At 37.1% G+C, this 20341-nt stretch overlaps 1 pseudogene; it reads left to right on the top strand.

The window, feature by feature from the left end:
* Positions 1–4041: 4041 nt before the first annotated feature.
* Positions 4042–12277, top strand: LOC149171241 (uncharacterized; annotated as a pseudogene).
* The last annotated feature ends 8064 nt before the right edge of the window (positions 12278–20341 follow it).

The raw sequence follows: 20341 nt of genomic DNA, 5'->3' as shown, positions 1-20341 counted from the left end.
TAGTTACAGGGAAGCTACCTCTACACTTATTTCCTAATGAGAAAAGGAAAATCATTCAGGAGAGTTCACATTATTCTTGGATTTCTAATGAATTGTTCAAAACAGGGCCAGATTGTATAATCAGAAGGTGTGTTCGGGAAGATGAAATGCCTGACATCCTTAAGGCATGTCATGATGAACCATGCGGCGGACACTTTGCTGACAAGAGGACAGCCTATAAAATCCTTTCTCTAGGATATTATTGGCCTTCTCTCTTTAAAGATGCAAAGTAGTATGTTAGAAGGTGTGACAGCTGCCAAAGAGTTGGGAGACCAACTCCTTCAAATGAAATGCCACTACAGCCTCAGGTATGCATCGAACCCTTTGGGAAATGGGCTCTAGATTTCGTTGGACCAATTAATCCACCATCAAAGCAAAAGAAGTATATACTGGTTTGTACTGATTATGTTACTAAGTGGGTAGAAGCCAAGGCATTGCCTTCTGCCACTGAAAATTCAGTTGTTCAATTTCTTTTTGAGGATATTTTCACTCGTTTTGGTGTCCTAAGGGAAATTGTGACAGATCAGGGCAGCCAATTTACATCTAAATTGATGGAGAAGCTGATGGAGGAATATAAGATCAAGCACAGAACATCTACTCCATACCATCCGCAATCAAATGGCCAAGTGGAATCTACCAATAAAGTTCTTGAAGGCATTATCACCAAGACTGTTCATCTTCATAGAAGAGATTGGGCGGAAAGGCTTCCTGAAGCCTTATGGGCCTATCGAACTACATGGAGGAACACAACAGGACATTCTCCCTATGAACTTGTTTATGGGAAGGAATTCCTGCTCCCCATTGAGTTCCAAATCAAGACCTTCAAGATGGCAGTCCAATTGGGAATGAGCCTCTTAGAAGCCCAAAAACACAGAATGGACCAGCTAAATGAGCTAGATGAAATAAGACAAGATGCAATTCTAAGGACCGATCTAGTTCAGCACCAAAGATCTAAATGGCATGATCGTCATATCAAAGGAAGATAGTTTCAGAAAGGAGATTGGGATCTATTGTTTGATTCAAAGTTTAAAGACTTCAAAGGGAAATTTCAAACTCATTGGCTTGGGCCATATGAGATTGATGAACTCTTTAGTAATGGAGCAATACGAGTGAAAACTATTGATGAATTTCATACTCCTCTTATTGTGAATGGCCATCGCCTGAAAATCTACCAGAAGCCACTCTCAAAAGAGGAATTTTTCAAGTTGTTCAAAGAAGATTCTGCAATGAGGCTGGTGGAGAAGAATTCTTCTCCTCCATCAGCCTAATCTCTGTTTCTTTCAGTTAAAAAAAAAAAAAGAAAAAAAAAAATCTCTTGTATAAGCCTGAAAACCAATCTTGGATTGGCAGTCTTATGCAGAAAATGTAAGGTGAAAATCAGGGTCACCTGACACTTTATATTTTCCAAAAAAAAAAAAAAAAAAAAAAAAAAATCCCTCTTCTTCCATCTCATCCATCTCATTCATTTCATCCATCTCATCATCTTAATTCCATTCCATTTTTTCAGTCCATTCACTCCATCTCATTCTCATCAATAAAGTCCCTAACAGGACTATTTCATTTAGTCAAGTTGTTTTAATTCTCTTGGTGCAGGAAGGAAAATGTTGCTGCAAATTCTACAGCCAGGAGCCAATTCCGCAGCTGATATCCGAATTCCGCAGCTAATACACTCTGTCCCTGCAACAAAAATAAACTCTGTTTCAAAAAGGGAAAAAGTCTGCAGTCAAAAGTACCGGCATCATCAAAGGGTGAAGACACACAGCATATACAAAGGCAGCAATAAATCAAAGGTTAGCATCATGATTAGCAAAGGAATCAAAATACACAAAGGTATGTTCTAAACCTCTAACTAACAGTTATATCATTACGTATGGTTTTCGGATTATGGTATTAGGCACCTAGTGTAATGATTGAACAAGATCTCCGTTCACTCCTTGTCCATTATGCTGCGTAGTCCACCTCACCTCCGTTTTAACGGTCCCATAATCACTGTGATTCAAACTTGATACGGCCTGCTCCCTTGCATTAATTCTTCGTACCAGAATGACGTGTCCTGTTACACCACGGCTCTTCAACTGATCATTCCGCAGCCAGGTGTATACAGTTACCTGACGTCGATGGGATTCGGCCGTTCTACCCTTTAATACCTTTCTACGCATGCATAACTTCATTCCTATCGCTGTTCACTCCCTCGATTTCATCGATTTCACTCTCGGTTCATTCACTACTCTGTCTCACCGTAAACCTACGCTGCTCCATTCTCCTCATCTCTCCGCTTAAAACCCTGACCAACAGGCTCGCAATTGCATCACGGCCATTCTACTGTAGCCGTAATACCCACTACTGAACACTGTTTTCCCAATTTTTATTACAGCCATTCTACTGTAGCCGTGTAGTTCTCTGTTCCAGTCGTAATTTACATTGAGGAGCACTGTTTTTTTCCGTGAAGTCTCTTTCCTCTAGCGTCCAAACAGTATTGACAGAGCAGCAAGAGAAGTTGATAACCGAAATGGGCAAGCTATTAAGAGCAGAGCCGGAAGGTTCTAAATTTCTAGATGGTTACCCACAAACAAGGAATGCCCTGCAGAAGGCCAAGTGGTTAAAATTTATTCAGAAATTTAAAGCATACCACAAAGAGGTTACCAAGGCCTTTGCTCGGTCGTTTGATGGGAAAACAAACACTGTGGAGATTGGGGACTTGCAATTCACTATCACAGAAAGCAGCTTGGCTCAAGCAACTGCTTTGCCTCGTACTGGAGAGCGATGGTTCAAGAATCGAACTGTTGAAAGCCAAGAGTGGAAGAACATATTGAAAAATCCAGGTATGGATACTACTATCTTCACCAAAGGAATACCTGTAAGTAACATTAAAAAGGAATGGACTGCCTTACTTTTGCTAGTGCAGAAATTTTTGACATGTGAAGGCAGATTTGGTACAATGTATGTTTATCACACAAAGATAATGATGCATTTTATGCGTGAACATACCATCAATCTCCCTTATTTCCTGCTGTCTAGTTTAAAGAAAATGAGTGCTACTGTGCAAAAACATGTGGGTAACATTGAGCCACACCTATACCACCATGGCCTCATCAAAATATTAATTGAAGAGAAGTTAAAAATCAGGAAGGACACATGGGAGAAATTCCTTATTAGGAACCATTTTCAGGAGGCGGCTGAAACCTCTGTTAGCTCTCCTAAAGTACCAGCCTGCATTAGCTCTCCTAAAGTGCCCCGGAGAAGTAGAAGAAAAGAAAAAGAAACTGCTGACCAAGATACTGATGTAGAAGAAACTGTCCAAGAAATCATTGCAGAAACTCTTCAAGAAATTGCCCAAGAAACCATTTTGGAAACTAGTCAAAAAGAGAAGGAAAAGGGCATCAAAACAAAAAGACAGAAAAGGGATAAGGGAAAAGCTATTTTGCAAACACCATCCCCTTCACCTGAGCCTTCAACCGAAGAATATACCCAAACATTAGCTCATAGGCTTGCTCAGCTTCAGGAAACTGCCATCTCCAAGAAGAAAAGAACTAGCATACAGGTAAGAAGAAGTAGAAGGCTCATAGAAAGGAAAAGTGTAATAAAAGGAAAACAGTCCCATTTTGTTGACTTGAGCACACCTGAGAAGAGGCAAATTCAGCTAGACATTGACTCAAGTCCTCCTAGAGAGGAAAGCCCTTTTCAACAAGAAAGAGAGAGCAGCTTTCCAGAGTTTGAATTCGGACCAAGGCAAACTCCAGATATTGACCCTGTTCAACAAGAAGCATATGACTATTTAGAAACATTGGAGCAATCTGTTGCTGGTCCTAGCACAGTCTTGCCCCTTGAACAGCAGGTTCAATCTCTGAAGCAAGAGATATTTGAACTAGAAGTCCTAAATCGCCACATCAAAAATGAAAATGAAAAATTGAAACAACAAGGTAACGTGGACAAGATGATCCACGACAATACCATGCTTCATTTGGGCCTTTGGCAAAGAAAGAACAGAAAGCTGAAGAGAAAATGCAAGAAGTTGAGACGGGCATTGATCAACTTAAAATTCAGGTGCTTGGTAAAGAAACCGAGAACAAGTTTGGCAACAAAGAGGAAGAGAAGAAGGTTAGATGTCTTGGCAGAGGCATCCGAGCATATGAATTAAAGGATTATGCAAAGTTTTGGTTGCATGAGGACATGCAACACCCTCAGAGTGGGGGTATGTTGAGCCTCAACCTTGCACTCGCTTAGCTATCTTCCCAATAGCCTTTTCCCATTCACTTCTTCCTTTTTCTATCTTTTCCTCCATTAACTTGTTCAAATTATTGCATTACATGTCTTTTTATCATGGTTTGTTAACTATGCTAATGTTTGACTGTTTGATTAGAATTTTGGAACATATACAACAATTCCGCAGCTGTTCAGCAATTCCGCAGCTATTCAGAGATTCCGCAGCCTTTTTGTTGTTTGATATACTCCACGTGTCTTCTCAAGGAACGGGCCACATGGGCACGTTGGGATGGATGAACACATGGATCGTATGCTATTGGTTGAGCCAAACCAGTCACGTATGCCCTTGGTCAACGCAGGTGTTCCCTCGGTCAAACGGTCAAGTTCTAAACGGTGGCACGGGAGCCGTGAGCAGCTGAGACACGGAACCGTAGCTGGCACTTCCTCCACGCCACGAAGATAGCAAAAGACAGGATCCAAACATAGATTTACTTCCCATGATGACCGTTTCCTCCAAATGTGCATGGAGTTGCCTGCGTGTTGCTGCATAAGTTAATTAGTTAAGACTGCGTGTTGCTGCGTAGTTAATTAGTTAGGCTGTAGTTGCTTAGTTCACGCAGAGGGTAGTTTGCCTCTGTGCTTATAAATAAAGCGTGTGCCAACGCTTATAGATTAGCTTTTTGAATATTGTAAGTGCTGCGCTTATTTTGTTATAAAAACTCTGTTTTAGAAGGCTGTTTCTACAGCACTTTTTCACTGTACTTTGACATGCTGGTTTTATAAAAGAAGACTGTTTCTGTTCACCTTTTCGTAGCTGATCTTTAGCTGGTTGCGTGGATGGAGGGCCCCCATCTATGACAGCCTGTGTACATAGTGTTTGATTTCATTTTCCTGCCTTCAACAATTTTTATTTCTTTCATCATGTATAATAGTGTACCGTTTGATTTCATGTCATTTCATTTCCAGCATTTATTTTAAACTGATCAGTATTGTTTTCTGTAGGTTTTAACCCGGGATTGTTTGTCTTTGTGTATTTGCTTTATCTCTGATGGTATTTTCAGTTGTCATATTCATAGTTGCTGCCTTTACTCTGTTTTTCTAGCTTAATTTCTAGTTTAGTTTCTCAAGCTGTATGCTAACACATTGATGGTCTCCTTATCATAAGTTGTTCATCTTTAAGAGATCAGAATACTAATAAATTACAGCTTTCTTTGAGTAGCTTTTGGCTTATATCACTAACTCTTTCTTCACTTGTTACACATAACAATGTATGTTGGAAGCAGAATGATGGAGAAAGGCACAGTGGTGTTATAATTTGTCATTTAGAGCTTTATCACTTTTTAGACTTATCTCTAACTACTTCCTAATCGTGTTTTACATAGTACTATATGTTGGAAGTAGAGAGTTAGGAAGAGATGAACATTATCATTGGTTTTTAAAGTGGTTTTCTTACCTTTTTATTTGCAGCAGCATGAGTAGTGACTAGTGCCATTAGAAAGTGGTTCTTTGCTTTCAGTTCATTTCAAGTTATTTATTTCTTTCAATCTCTTTCTTTGCAAAGTTTAGAAGGTAGTTAGGAAACACCAGTTACACACACTCACTCATTTAGAAATCACCTTACACACACTATCACTCATCTGTTTATAAAATCATCACTCCATCTTAGGAAGTTAAATTGACCACAAACAACACCCCCAAACGACAAAAAGATCTAAGAGGTTGCTTAAGTACATATAGTACACCTTCACTTCATCAGCTTACGAGCTCCTGGTTGACAATTTATGATAGCAATTTAGACAACACTAAATTGACTAAACAAAAGGATGAGTCAGCTTGAGGTTGGCATGAAGCTGACTAGTGTCCTCTCCCACTTCAGTTATTCTTCAGTTCTTGAGTCCACTTGGAGTTTCTTGCTTCCACTTGGAGATCTAGATCCTCTTACTCATCACAAGGCGAATTCCTTGATCCAAGTGTCATTTTGGAAGCTTCCTGGGCTTTTGACACCTTGCAGAATGACTGTGCCACTTGGCCAATCTCGCCCAGCATAGGTAGCCTTCATTGCTTTTGACATTCAGCGTAGGTACAGAGTGGAGCAGTTGACATTCAGCGCAGATGCTCAGTGGATCAGCTGACATGATCCAGAAATAGCTTGTTTTTGAGTGTTTTCAGGTGGAGAACTGATTTTCAGTGCTGTGGTTTGCTGACCTTGTTCCTCTAGGGGTAGGAACAACATGTTTAGGGACTTTGGATCCCTTAGATTATTGACATTTCATGCTTCATGCTGTTAGGCACAAAAATGTCTATAACAATGTGTATTCGGAAAACATCATCGGGACAGTTTTGAAAAACGTGCCTCTTGGCACGCCTCAGCCCCTTTACAGCTTGTGCACAGTGATTTATGTGGTCCTCTTCCTGTTGCTTCATTCTCTGGCTGCAAGTACTTCTTAACTTTCATTGATGATTTCTCCAGACGCACTTGGGTATACTTCTTAAAACTCAAGAGCGAAGTATTTAACACTTTTTTGGCCTTCAAAGCCTTTGTTGAAAAACAATCTGGACATCAAATTCTTAAGCTAAGAACTGATAATGGTGGAGAATATGTTAAAAACACATTCATCAACTTTTGCACCGAAAATGGAATTCAAATGCAACATATTGTTCCATACACTCCACAACAAAATGGTGTAGCTGAAAGGAAAAATCGCACCTTAAAGGAAATGGATAATTGTATGCTGCAATCTAAAGGACTCAGTCTTAGTTTTTGGGCCGAAGCAATTAATTGTGCAAATTATATAATCAATCGCACTCCTACTAAGGTTCTAGAGAATATCACTCCAGAAGAAGCTTGGAGTTCCATTAAACCAGATGTAAGTCACTTTCGTGTGTTGGGAAGTGAAGCATGGGCCCATATTCCAGATGAAAAGCATAAAGCTTTAGAACCTAAGAGTGAGAAATGTACTTTTGTTGGATATTCTGAAGATGTAAAAGGTTATAGACTTATTCCATTTAAGTCCAAAAATGTTATCATTAGAAGAGATGTAAAATTTGATGAAAATAAATCGGCCTGTGAGCCTAGTCCGGCGGATGTGCCACCTCTTCCTATCTCTTCTACTTTTGAAAACATTTCTTCTTCAGATGATGAAAGCGAGGATGATAATCCTCCCCCACCTTCTCAGGATCCTCAACTTCCAAGATGGGTCCGTGCTACTCGGGATGCAGCAGGTGATCTTGCTGGTGATCCTACAGATCAGCAACGTACACGTTCTCAGTTTGAAAGAGCCTCTTCTTTACTGGCTCAAGCTCCAGTAAATCATGATCCTGACACTTTTGTAGAAGCTTCAGGCCATCCACATTGGGAAGCAGCTATGAATGAAGAATATCATTCATTGATGACAAATGATACATGGGATCTTGTTCCTCTACCAAAGGGACGCAAACTTGTTAGATGTAAATGGGTTTACAGAACCAAGTATGGACCAGATGGGAAAGTTGATAAACATAAAGCTCGTCTCGTTGCTAAGGGCTTTTCACAGGTTGAAGGCATTGACTACACTGAAACCTTCTCCCCTGTTGCCAAAATGAACTCTATCCGCCTTGTTCTTTCCCTTGCTGCCTCTTTAAAATGGGAATTCCATCAAATGGATGTTAAATCTGCCTTCTTGCATGGAGATTTGCAGGAAGAAATCTATATGGAACAACCCATTGGCTTCATACAAACAGACTCCAGCCTTGTTTGTCGACTTCAGAAATCCCTTTATGGCCTCAAGCAAGCTCCTCGGGCTTGGTATGCCAAAATGGATAGCTTTCTTTTAGAATCTGGCTTTTCTAGGTGTAATTCTGACAATACTGTCTACACCAAGAAAGTGGGCAACTCTCTTATCATCCTTGTTCTTTATGTTGATGATCTTATTCTTACTGGTAGTGATCCCAACCTTATAAACCACGTTAAGTCCAGCCTTAAAAAGAAATTTGAAATGACAGACTTAGGACACTTACACTATTTTCTCGGTCTTCAAGTCTTGCAATCCCAGGAGGGTATTTTCCTTTCCCAGTCCAAGTATGCTTGTGATATTCTTCGTCATTTTCACATGGAAGACTGTAAGCTAGCCCCTTCTACCTTTCAGTATGGAGTCAAACTTTCAGTCTCTTGTACTTCTCCTGAAGTTGATGCTACCTTATACCGTCAACTTGTCGGAAAACTCTTGTATTTAACCCATACTCGTCCTGATCTTTCCTTTGCTGTTGGCCTTGTTGCTCGTTTTATGCAAAACCCCCGTGAAAGTCATTGGAAAGCAGCTAAAAGAATACTCCGTTATGTTCGAGGTACAGTACAGTTTGGGATTCATTACAGTGCCAAAGCAGCTCCTCTGTTAGTTGGTTTCACTGATTCTGATTGGGCTGGTGACCCTGATGATCGGAAGTCTACTGCCGGTTATGTCTTCACTCTTGGTTCAGGACCTATTACATGGGCTTGTAAGAAACAGGATGCCATTTCTCTTTCGTCAGCAGAAGCAGAGTATCGTGGTGTCGTGGAAGCTAGTAAGGAAGCCTTGTGGCTTCGTCAGATCCTATCATAGTTTGGCTTTGAGCAGCAGCATCCAACCACACTTTGGTGTGATAATCAAAGTGCCATTTAGCTATGCAAAGATCTAGTCCATCATCAGCGCAGAAAACACATTGAACTACACATGCACTTCATCAGAAAGCTCATTCATGACCATGTTCTTCAAGTGCAATATTGTCCAATCGATGATCAGGTTGCAGACATCTTCACAAAGGCTCTCACAGAGGCGAAGTTTACTAAACTTCGATATATGCTTGGAGTTCAGGAAGTTGTCACTAAGGGGGGATAGGCTCTAGTGCCTCCTTCCTTCTCCTATTGTGTCATATTTGTAAATCCTTCAATCCTATCCCAAGTTGTTCTTAAGCGGGGATGTTAGGATATTCCGACACATAGGATATAGTTAAGTTCAACTTGGTCTAGTATAGAGTTAGGTTAGAGTTAGGTAAAGTGTGTTTCTTTACCATTGTACATTTTGTAACTTACAATCCGACGGTCACGATATGTAGTGATCCGACGGTTCACTCTCACCTCGGTATTACCGACACTTGATCTGTGGCTTGACACCCGATTGGTCCATGAGTTCTATTTAAAGCGCATGGAGGGTCATTGTTCGAGTAATCCGTGCATGAGAGAAGCTTATGTAAATTTTCATTCTTTGATTAATAAATTTCCTGTAGTACCCACGTTGGGACAGGCCGTGGACTATTTCCCTCCTTGCACTTTGAGGGTTTTAACCACGTCAAAAATACTGGTGTATTGATTTGAGATCTGGTTGTGAGCGGTGTCCTTTTGGTATTCTTTCTGAGGAACTTACCCTGTAAATTCCTACAATAACAAGTTTTCCTCAATCTCTGTTTCTTGTTTTCTTATGTTTATCAAACCATACTCATGTTGTACTAAGCTAGCAGTGAAAAAGAAGAATAGTACAGGATTTGTTTTATTACACCTTGTGCTCAATTTTCACTGCTGTGAATGTTTGTCTTCAGGATTAACGATGTACATGAATTCTTAACTGCTCATGTGTCTATTAATTCTATATGTGTGAATGTTAACTAGAAATTCTTCATTGCTTCTAGATTGATATTCTTACCATCTTTTCTTTAGCAGTTTACTGTGAGATTCTTAATTGCCTTACATAAACTGGATACACCCCACTTAATAACTATTATGAACATTTTTTCCTCAGACACAAATCTGGCTCTGCAGCATCACTACGGTATCACACAGTATCTCAGACAAACTAAAGGACCACTGACTCCATGCCCAATGGAATAGGACATACTAGTGAGAACATATACATGTTGACTAAAGTCATCACCAAACACATTCCGAAAACAAAAGCCTGAATATCATAGCTAGCCTAAAATACTATCAAAACAGAGCTAAACCTTAAAGAGAGAGCCCTCTCTGATTACAGCTTGGCTAGAAGCTGCAATCCAAAGACTGGTTAGTGGTTACCCCGGCCGTATTCCCTTGGGAGTCATAGGGAACAACCTGGGTGTTAACATCTACAACAAGAAGAAAAAAATTACACACTCTACGAGGACTTAATTTGGGTGACAAAGATTTCATATTGTAGGCTGAATTGCTGAATAAGAAGTATCCTACCAAGCAAAGAATAAAAGAGGACAATTTTTCCATATTCTCACTCACACGTATGGCCTGGGGTTTCTGTGGTAAGGTCCAGTTGTAATCAAGAAGTTGCAGCATAAGGAAAGAGGTTGAAGGAGCAACTACTTACATTATAAAGTGATTTTTACTAAATTTGACTTTGTGAAAGGGAATCACATCAAGGAAAAGGCTTTGACTATGTCTTGGAGGGGATATTAGTCAATGGTCTAGGTCTTGGAATTCATCAAATGAAGATTCTATAAGAAGAACAATTCTTGTGGGTTTTCCTTTGAAGTTGGAGAGATGTTGCAATTAGAGACCTGAAATATGGAGTTGCAACTAGAGCCCCTTCTCTACACAATTATTAATATCAATTCCATATTAACAATTGTTATAATTACTTGTGAAAAAAGCGTTTTGAGTTGAGTTGAGGATTAGGTGAATGAGAAACTCAATATTCTCATTGAGATGGAGCCCTTCACAAATAACATTATTGGTTTCTAATTGTTTAGATTTGTTCGGACAAAAATCATCTCTACAGTGTGAAACACTTGTGATAAGATTAAATATTAAGGCTAATCTATACCAATTGGTTTGACATCATTAAAAAATAGAATTAATTTGACATCGTTGAAAAATTGTTTTTTTTTCCTTTGTTAAATGTAAATTGTTTACTTTAATCATATCTATAAAGAAGATAGTTATTAAAGTTTTATAATGAATTGAGAGAGAGAAATACTTTGAGTAATAATCTTGCTTCTAAGAAAATATTGATATTCATTTTATTTTCATATATATATATATATATTGAAAATGACTACTAAAATTTCATCGAAATCTTTTATATTTATTTTCTCCTTTAGTATACAAAATGAAACTAATGCTCACATTTACAAAATTATATAAATTTTTAAAGATAAATGTGTTTGTGTTATAATTTATTAAACGAATCTTGATGGGGTGCAACTTCTCAGAAATAGCACATAGCGAAGAAAATGAATGCAATGACTTGAGGGTAAAGAGAAAACCATGTAGGGTAAGGAAAATGTTAGAGATAGTTCTGAAGAAAGAGGAGCACGCATAGTGAGGGGAAAAACATAATGACTTGAGGGTTAAGTGAATACCCTATAGGCTAACGTAAATTTTAGAGATAGATTAGAAGAAAGAGAAGCGAGAGGTAGATTAGTTGAGTCTCTGACCAAAGCACAGTTGTATTGTTTTTACTCTTAAATTACAGGAATGGGCCCAACCTAACTAGCATTTTTAGGTCATTGATGTTTTAGGCTCTTTTTCATGCCTTTGGACTTTGGCTGACATTAGGGCTCATGATCTAGACTCTACAAGTGCCTCTCCCTCATCTCACAGATGCATGGCTTCAGGAATGACATGGATTCACAAAATTGAATAGAGGGTTACTCAGAGTTGAAAACCTTAGCCTCCCACTTCCCCCATGTAATTCTTATTCTAATTCTTATTTATATTTTGGGAGGGGGATAGATATAGGGTTTGGGCCTGAATCTAAATAGGGAATTCATTTATAACACGGATAAGCTCACCAGAGTTATGGAAGGCGCTGGATGGAGTATGTTCACGCCAAAATCCACTGATGAGATGTACTATATTTACAAAAGGGTCAATTTCAAGATTCAAATTCAGAAGGATGGCTTAAATCCTACACCTGATCCTATGTTCAGAGCCCAAAATCTACGACTACCGGATTTTAATTTTAGTAGTGCTCCAATTGATATCTTGGAATATGTTTCTCTCATGACAGATGATCTCATTTATCTCAACCACAAACTCCCCTGTACTTCCTCTAGAAGAAGAGCCAACTTTCCTGATTATAAAACAAAATATTAATTTATCAGTAGAACTATGGTGAAAGGTCCATGGCTACTTAAACATATATAGATGTTGTATTTAATGTTCATCAATTGGGATGTTTCATCCTTCGTATAGGTGTGTTATATATTTATCTTCAGTACATCCAATGAAAAGAATTCAAAACTCGAATTTCTAAATTGCATGCTTTTGTTCCTCTCTAATTCTACTATTTTATTGTACTTTCTCATGTTGAAGGATGAATGCACTTGTAAATTTAACATAATTTCTTGTAGGCCATTTTTTTCTTTCAGTATGTTTATTCACATTTGGGTTTCTAATCCCTTAATATTTTTTTGAATTTCAACCTTGAATCCCTAAATCATTAATACAATTGTGATTTTAACAAAAATTACCTCATTCTATTTGCTTTCTTCCAATATGTTTATCTGGTTTATGCTTTTAAATCTCTTAACATGGATTGACATTTTAGCCTCGAATCCATGAATGACAAATTCCCTTGTGAATGTTACATCATTCATTGCATGGCAGCTATTTTCATCCATATGTTTATTAACTTTTTTTGTCTTTTTAAACCTTTAATATGGATTTGAATTTCACCCTTTAATCCCCAAAACATAAATGTGCTTGTGAAATTAACAACATTTAATTCATGCGATTGGTTTGGGTGTGGGCTCAATGTTCTCGATTTAGAGTGTGGGCTAAAAATATCGATCTCCAAGTGACGTCCTCGAGAAAATTATAACATTTCTAAGTTGTCCCAAGGTTCCCTCAAATGCGAGATTGTCAAGTACATCAATTTTTAAGGTAGTGATGTGCCACAGAGAAACACAGTCCTTTTCATTTTAATTGTTTTTCTAAGTTTCATTTTCTTATCTATCTTGTTGGCACGCTTATGTATTAACAGACTCAATTCACTTAGACTGAGCTAGGTGCTGACTCTTAAGGCAACTGAAGTTGGTATTGTTATAGTCATCCTATCCCAAGTACAACGCCTGAGCCATGTACCATTGGAAGCATTTTGAAAGATTGCAATGTGGATTAGGAGTTGTCTTGAGTTTTGAATTATTTACCTAGCATATGTTATTTAGCGATAGACTCATATATGCATCACTAACAGTAAAGTGAGAGGCATGTGAGTATCGAAGCATATGAAATTGTCAGACAATTGTTTTGCGAAAATAGTTCATCATGATTTTTTACCATGGCTTATTTGTAGTTGAATTAAAGTTGTAGCAAAAGTGAAGTTTCATAGGGAATTTCCCCTACTGATTTGCTTCTTGATTCTTATGGGATTTGTTTTGATTCATTTTTAGTTTGATAATGCTTATCTGGAACAAATTCAGGAAGCATTGTTTTTCACCTAGTATTCTTGCAATGTCATTGTTAAGGTGGTCTAATTTTTTTAGTTGTTACCTAAACTTTGCATGTTGTTTTTATCTCACGTGTTGAGTATGCTAATTTTATGTAATATTGTATGATTAGATATTAGGTTAATCTCATTAGTTTAGGTGAATATTAAATTCTAGTTGTTTATTATCTACTCTTGAGAAAACATATTTATTGCTCACAATTTTGGTTATTATAAGGGTCTACAAACGTTAATGTTGTATTGAAGTTGTTCCAATTGACATTGTAATCAAGATTGTAATGAATTTTCATTTGCATTAGTGACCGGCTTAGAGAGGCAGTTATAAATATATCACTTGAAGTCATGTACATGTGTGTAAAATGGTTGTTATGTTTATAAATTTCCTGTTAAAATCAAAATAAGCCTTGAAAGGTCTTATTTTAGGCACTCATTTTTATCTTTAATTTTTTTTTTCTAGCCTTCCCATAGCGATACTCCATCTATTTTGTTGGCTACCGTGAGTCTACTAGGATGGAAAGGAAGGAAGATAGTGAAACACATCTCTATATAGCTTCATAGAATTCATTCCATCCTTGATCCTACTTCTTTGATAACATCTATGAGTGGATTTCTTCCGGCTCAGGCCCGAGAGAAGTGGGGAAGTATAAACCATCTTTGAATGAATATATATTAAGGGCTTAGCATGCTACATTAATTATAACCTCTCTAGAATGATTATTCATCACTTTCCATGTTATGTATGTTATGAGGTTCTGGTTGATAATATGAGCTTCAACTTTGAAGTTTGGCTGCCAAAAAATTGTACAGAGGTGAATGATCTAAGAGATTCTATTTAAGGTATAGTGATTGTTCTTAGTATATTATTCTTTATTGAAATTCTATAGGGATAGAAGTATATGTTCTCATTCCATATCCACATCGTGTCTATTAAATGGAATGAATCTATCTTAATATCTATGACAATTAAATCCACATAGAACTTACCCTGGAAATATGAAGTTCTTGACTAAGTAGAGGTAAATAGATTTTTTATGGTATCACATATTGGCAATAATGAAATGTTGCGTCTTGTTAGAGTTCATTCCAAGACAAATGGGATATATGATATGTTGGCATTATGTCATACTCTAAGTTTGTAACTTGTATATTCTTTGAAAAATCCCACAATTTCATTATTCATGGTCTTATAACTATTTATAGGATATGATTTTACTTTTGTTCTAGGACTTCTTTCATGTTATAAAATCATTGCATTTAAAAAGAAAAAAATTGTTTGTTAACTAAATAAAATCAATTTACAAAGCTAAAATTTCAATGCCCTTTCATATGTTCACTTTCTTATACATTTTTATTTATTTGCCTATGTGGCATCTAAGATCACCATAGAGGCTGAGAAAATTCATGCCAACTAGATATTTGGTTTAGAGATTTCAAGTTCACGTTTTCCATCTTGATCCTGATGCATTGATATATTCACATCCTATTCATTTTGCTTATTGGTAGATGTACTGCTTGTCATGCAACTGAAAAGTATGTTAAGGAGAAACAACTTGGTACAAACACTTGTATAATCAGGAAATCTAGCGTTATATGAAAATCGTGATGGTTAAAGAGAGGATGCTATTGATTATGTTGTTAGTGTTCATGGTTTGTAAGAGGCTCAATGCATAGAACTTTTGTTTTTGAGAATTTGAATTGTGATGTAAAACAATTGATATGCTCAATCGCATGTACTGAGGATTTGCTTCCTATTTTACTCTTCTACAGAGTTTATTTGAGCCTGACTTTTCTACCTTATTTTGATCTACGCTTTTAGTTTGTTGGAGATAATGGTGTTGTGGAGAGGTTGGTTGTTGTGATTTCTAGTAATGAGAGCTCAAGTGTCGTTATTGAAGGAATTTCATCAGATACTTCTGGGAGGTAATTCTTGTTAAGGTTACCTGGTGGAAAGCTCTCATACTTCTAGCATTGAGACAAGTCTAAGTTGGTTAGAGATGAGTTCCTCACAAAGGTATACTACTAACTGTAGTATATGAATATAATTAAACAATATTAAGAATTTAAATAAATTGCCATATAGGTAATTGAAATATGCTTAAAGTGTGATATTGATGATTTTGATGGTATGTAGGTATTTGATGTAGCATGTTTTTGTGGGCCTTGGGTCTTAGAACTTTCTCAATTATTTATGAATCTTTATTTTTATTCTAAATAATTTTAATACACTAGTTTACTTTGGGCACAAGTGTTGTTGTCTAAGTTGCATGGTAAAGTGAAACAGGAATTCATATATATATATATATATATATATATATATATATATATATATATATATATATATATATATATATATATATATATAGATATAGATATATATAGATATATATATAATGTTTTCAACACGTTCTTGTTTCGGATGTATGCATTCTTTTTTCACTATACCATGTAACTTAGACAACAACACTTGTCCCAAAGTAAACTATTGTTGTGCCTAACTCCATCAACCATCAATGCTCTGCTCACATCTAACGGTAAGTATTTCCTACTACTAGGTATGGACATACTGTCATTCTTATGCTATTAGGAAGGAGAATTAACTACTGAGCAAACAAGGTAAAAATGTCTAACACTACCTGTTTATGAAAAGGTGTTCTCCACTAAGCCTAATCTCTCCCTCAAAATCTCAATATTCCCCTTCAATAAGGGCTTAGTCAAAATGTGTAAAAATTGCAAATTCAAGGGAACATACTCAAGAACCATTGCGCCATTCTTGAACTTATCATCCACAAAATGGTACCAAATGTCAATATGCTCAGAGTGATCATGAAGTACTGAATTTGTAGAGAGCTAAGTAGCTTTTATTGTCATAATACTTAAAACCATCACATCCAACACATGAATTCCTCTGTTTCTTGCTTCCAACTGATCTAGGATATCATACTTGGGACCCCAAGTTGAAACAAAACCTTGAAGTTCTCTTCCTAGAACTAGCATCACCTTGCTATTTTGAATCTACAAAGTTATCCAACATCAATTTTCCATCTTCAACATACCTTAACCGATAATTAAATGTGCCCTCTAAATAGTGGAGCAAATCCTTTGTAGTAGTTGGGTGAATTTTCCTTGAATTGGCTCAATACATTTATACAAATAAAAAACCAAATATGAGGTTGGTTATTCACCAAGTACTAGAGATAACCTCTCTTTCTGATAATATTCAGCCAATGAATTTGGCATTGTACTTCTATCTACTGTAGTTATCCGCATGCTTCATCTTTTACAACCACCTGGGTTCAACCATTTTTCCAAAGAAACCTCATGAGTATTTTTTTCTTAGGAGAACACCTCTTAGAAAACCATTGAAGTACTTTTCCATGATCCATGGATGGTAAATTAGGTTAAAAAAATGGCCCTAATTAGGGTACTTAACTACTAAGGGATCAAGATATATGAATCTATAACATCCCTAACTTTGGGTGAGAGTCCTAACATTTAGCTCATGGCAAATTTTTATACATGACTTACATATCAGTGAGATAATTAAAAAAAGGAAAGGTTGTTTCTTGAATTAAAAGGACATATATTAGACCTTCCAAAAGTAGGCTCTGAAACTTGTTGACTATCACAGAACCTGTGAGCTATATTAGCAGTAGAAGACTAAATTTTCATGGCTTTAAAAGACAAAAATAAACCATTGTAGAAGTCAAAATATATGTCTATAGAGTATTTTATAGCTAAGTTTAATGAATGAAATCATTTGTATGTCCATTCTAAGTGACTGAAATGGTCCAAACACTTCACTCAAGTCCCAATGCCTCTTTGAAAGGCCATCAACTACCTTGTTTTTGTCCCTGTATATGTGAGACAAAGAAGTGTGTGGGAAGGTTGTCATTTACTGTTGTATATCATCATGCATTGGCTATAAAGTGAAATTTCTGACTGTTGATTCCACATATATATATATATATATATATATATATATATATATAGATATAGATATAGATATATATAGATATATTATTTTTTCCTTTCTTTCAAGGAAAATTTCACGAGGAACCCCACGATTCTTTGCAACAATTACGGATGACATCCATAGTAAACCTGTTGACAGACTAGTGAACCTTACCTAGGGGGAGGTTAATTAGGGAATTTCTTGCATAGCCAAATAATCAATAACATTTCTAATAATTGGTTGAGCTAATCCGTCGTGTGTGTGTATTTAATACAAAAAATAGTGCATCAAAAATGTAGTGGCCTAAGAATAAACACATGGGGGGGGGGGAGCAATTTGGCAGTGATGAGTGGAGGACAAAATTGTATGATGGATCATCGTGGTTTCTATAAGTTTTCCCTAGTTAGTAACATCAAGATTTAGGTTAATAATTATTGACTCCTAACTATAAATGTTGGACCAAAATGGTTTCTTGTTAGGGAGTCAATGGGTTCCGTCTCCTTTTCTTTAATTACTTTTCTAGCCTAGAGAGGAGCTTAGCCTCCCAAACCCTAAGATTTTTAAGAGTAGTGTGGACATGTTGGAGAGGATGTAGGTTTCTCCTTACTCACGGTACATGGGGTCCCTTCGTAGCTTAAGTCACTGTGTTTTATATATTTTAAGGATCAAGTTTGAAAATTGATGTGTTTAATTAGTATCCACACCAATTCAATAAGGTTTGGCCAGTTAATTTGTTGTTCAATGAAATTGTAATTTATTAATTACTTTCAATTTTGGTTCTAAGAATTGTTTCATATGGTGATGCATATATATTTACCTATGAAATAGTTCATATGTATCCTTACAGGTTCTTTATATTGAATATTGGTATTACTAGAATGGTTTCCATTGCCACAATGCCTTGCTCATTATTGCATGGATGTAATCTCTTGGAATGATTGGAAACATGCCTTGGTTCTCATCCCAGTAGCCAAGGTACACATTACCCAATGGATTGATGTAATGAGGTTGCTGGCATATGAAAAATGTTATGATGTGATTAACTCATGAATTAGCTTGCTAGTTTTAATTTGATATCACAGTTATCAAATTATATAAAATAAAAAAATATATGCTCACTAGTGCATGCATGTAATGTCTTGGAAAGATTGGAAAGATGCCCTTGGCTCTCTTCCCACTCTTGTTGCAGGGAAAAGTGTCTATGCAGAACTGCTAATCCCACTAAGGTGTGGTAGCTACCTTAGAAACAAACAAAGTAAAACTACTTTTGTTTCCTTGATGAAAGATAGATAAGAGAAGAATAAAGGAGACCAACCTCTATCTTGCACTTCGTTCCTTGCTCGATTCCTCTCTCTTCTGATAGTCCTTTACTACTTGTTTCCTTGTATACCCAACTTTACAGAGTACTTGTATAATCAAAGTAGCATAACGCTATACGAGAACGTGGATCTGTTATCATAAACAATCTAGGATCATATGTAAATTGACCATACAAATGCACAAAACATAGATTACACAAGAGTATGGAGGAAAAATTGAATAGTTTTATTGATAATCAAGAAAGAGCCAAGAGATTTAGAACCAGTTGTTCTAACCCAGCATCATCCTCTCAGCAAGTAAGCCCTTCTTCACCTCATGCAAAGCTTAGATCACCCAACACTATGATGTTGCCTCAAGAGACCAACAACAATTCCTTACAAGATGCAAAATTCCAGCCTCCAGATCTCTGGGATGAGGGATCCATATAGATATCTGTAAGGGAGATGAGTCAGCTTGTGATTTGATTAGTGCCTTGCCTCTAATAGTTCTTTCTTCCACTTGGAGATTGATGATCTCTTACTCATCCTTGGTCGAATTTAGAGAGGCAAGTGTCGCAGGAGAAGTTTCTGGAAGATTCCATGCCTCTCCACCTCGTGGATTGACATTGTCATTTGTCTCTTCTCGCCCATCGCACCCCATAGAAGGGATTTTTGAAATGCAACGCACCCACAGAGTGTACTTAGGTGAGATGAAACACACCTTGCCTATGGAGCAGGTGAAATGATCCTGTTTTGACAAGTTCTGAGTAGTTTTTCATGGAGAACTTCTCGGAGAAGCTGTAATCCGTTGACCTTGTTCCTTTAGGGGTTGGAACAACACTTTTAGGGACTTTGGAGCACTTGGTTTATGGAAATTTTATGCTTGGGGTTGCAGTGCCCAAAAATGTCTATAACAGTTGCCCCCTAAAGCATGAGGTCGTTAATATTTTTTGATGTCAGGTGAAATGCTTTATCATCAGGATCTGAGGTTCTTTCAAGCTAGGAGGAGACCTGTAATAAGATACAATACAATACATTATCTTCATAATATTTTCATGATCTAGCTGAGGTGGGCATTCCCATGCTCAGCTTTATAAATTCATTTTCATGTGCATAGGACAGACAATCGTCTGAGTGTAGACTGATGATTCTGGTAGAGCCATCATCCCCTAGATTGGATGAATACCTGTGCAGAAATGATGTACATTTGACGTCTTTATCTTCATGAATATATATCGTAGCATGGATGGATGAAACTAGATCCAGGGTCTTCAATCGCGTTCGATCTTCACTCAAAGTACAAGTTGATCCATGTGAGAGATGTTCTGGAGTCGAACATGGAAAGACATCGCCTGATTACCAGCCAATGATGTAAGCTGTTAACAGGCACGAGAGGAATCACCGATAATGATAATGACCCTCAAGGTACCGCAATACAATTCACGTGGTGTGAATAAAGG

Source organism: Pinus tabuliformis, chromosome 4_2, assembly GCF_031772625.1.
Source record: "Pinus tabuliformis cultivar Carrire ecotype Pingquan chromosome 4_2, CPIR1, whole genome shotgun sequence".
NCBI lineage: Eukaryota > Viridiplantae > Streptophyta > Pinopsida > Pinales > Pinaceae > Pinus > Pinus tabuliformis.
Note: the sequence above shows the minus strand (reverse complement) of the source record. Positions and strands in the feature narration are given on the sequence as shown.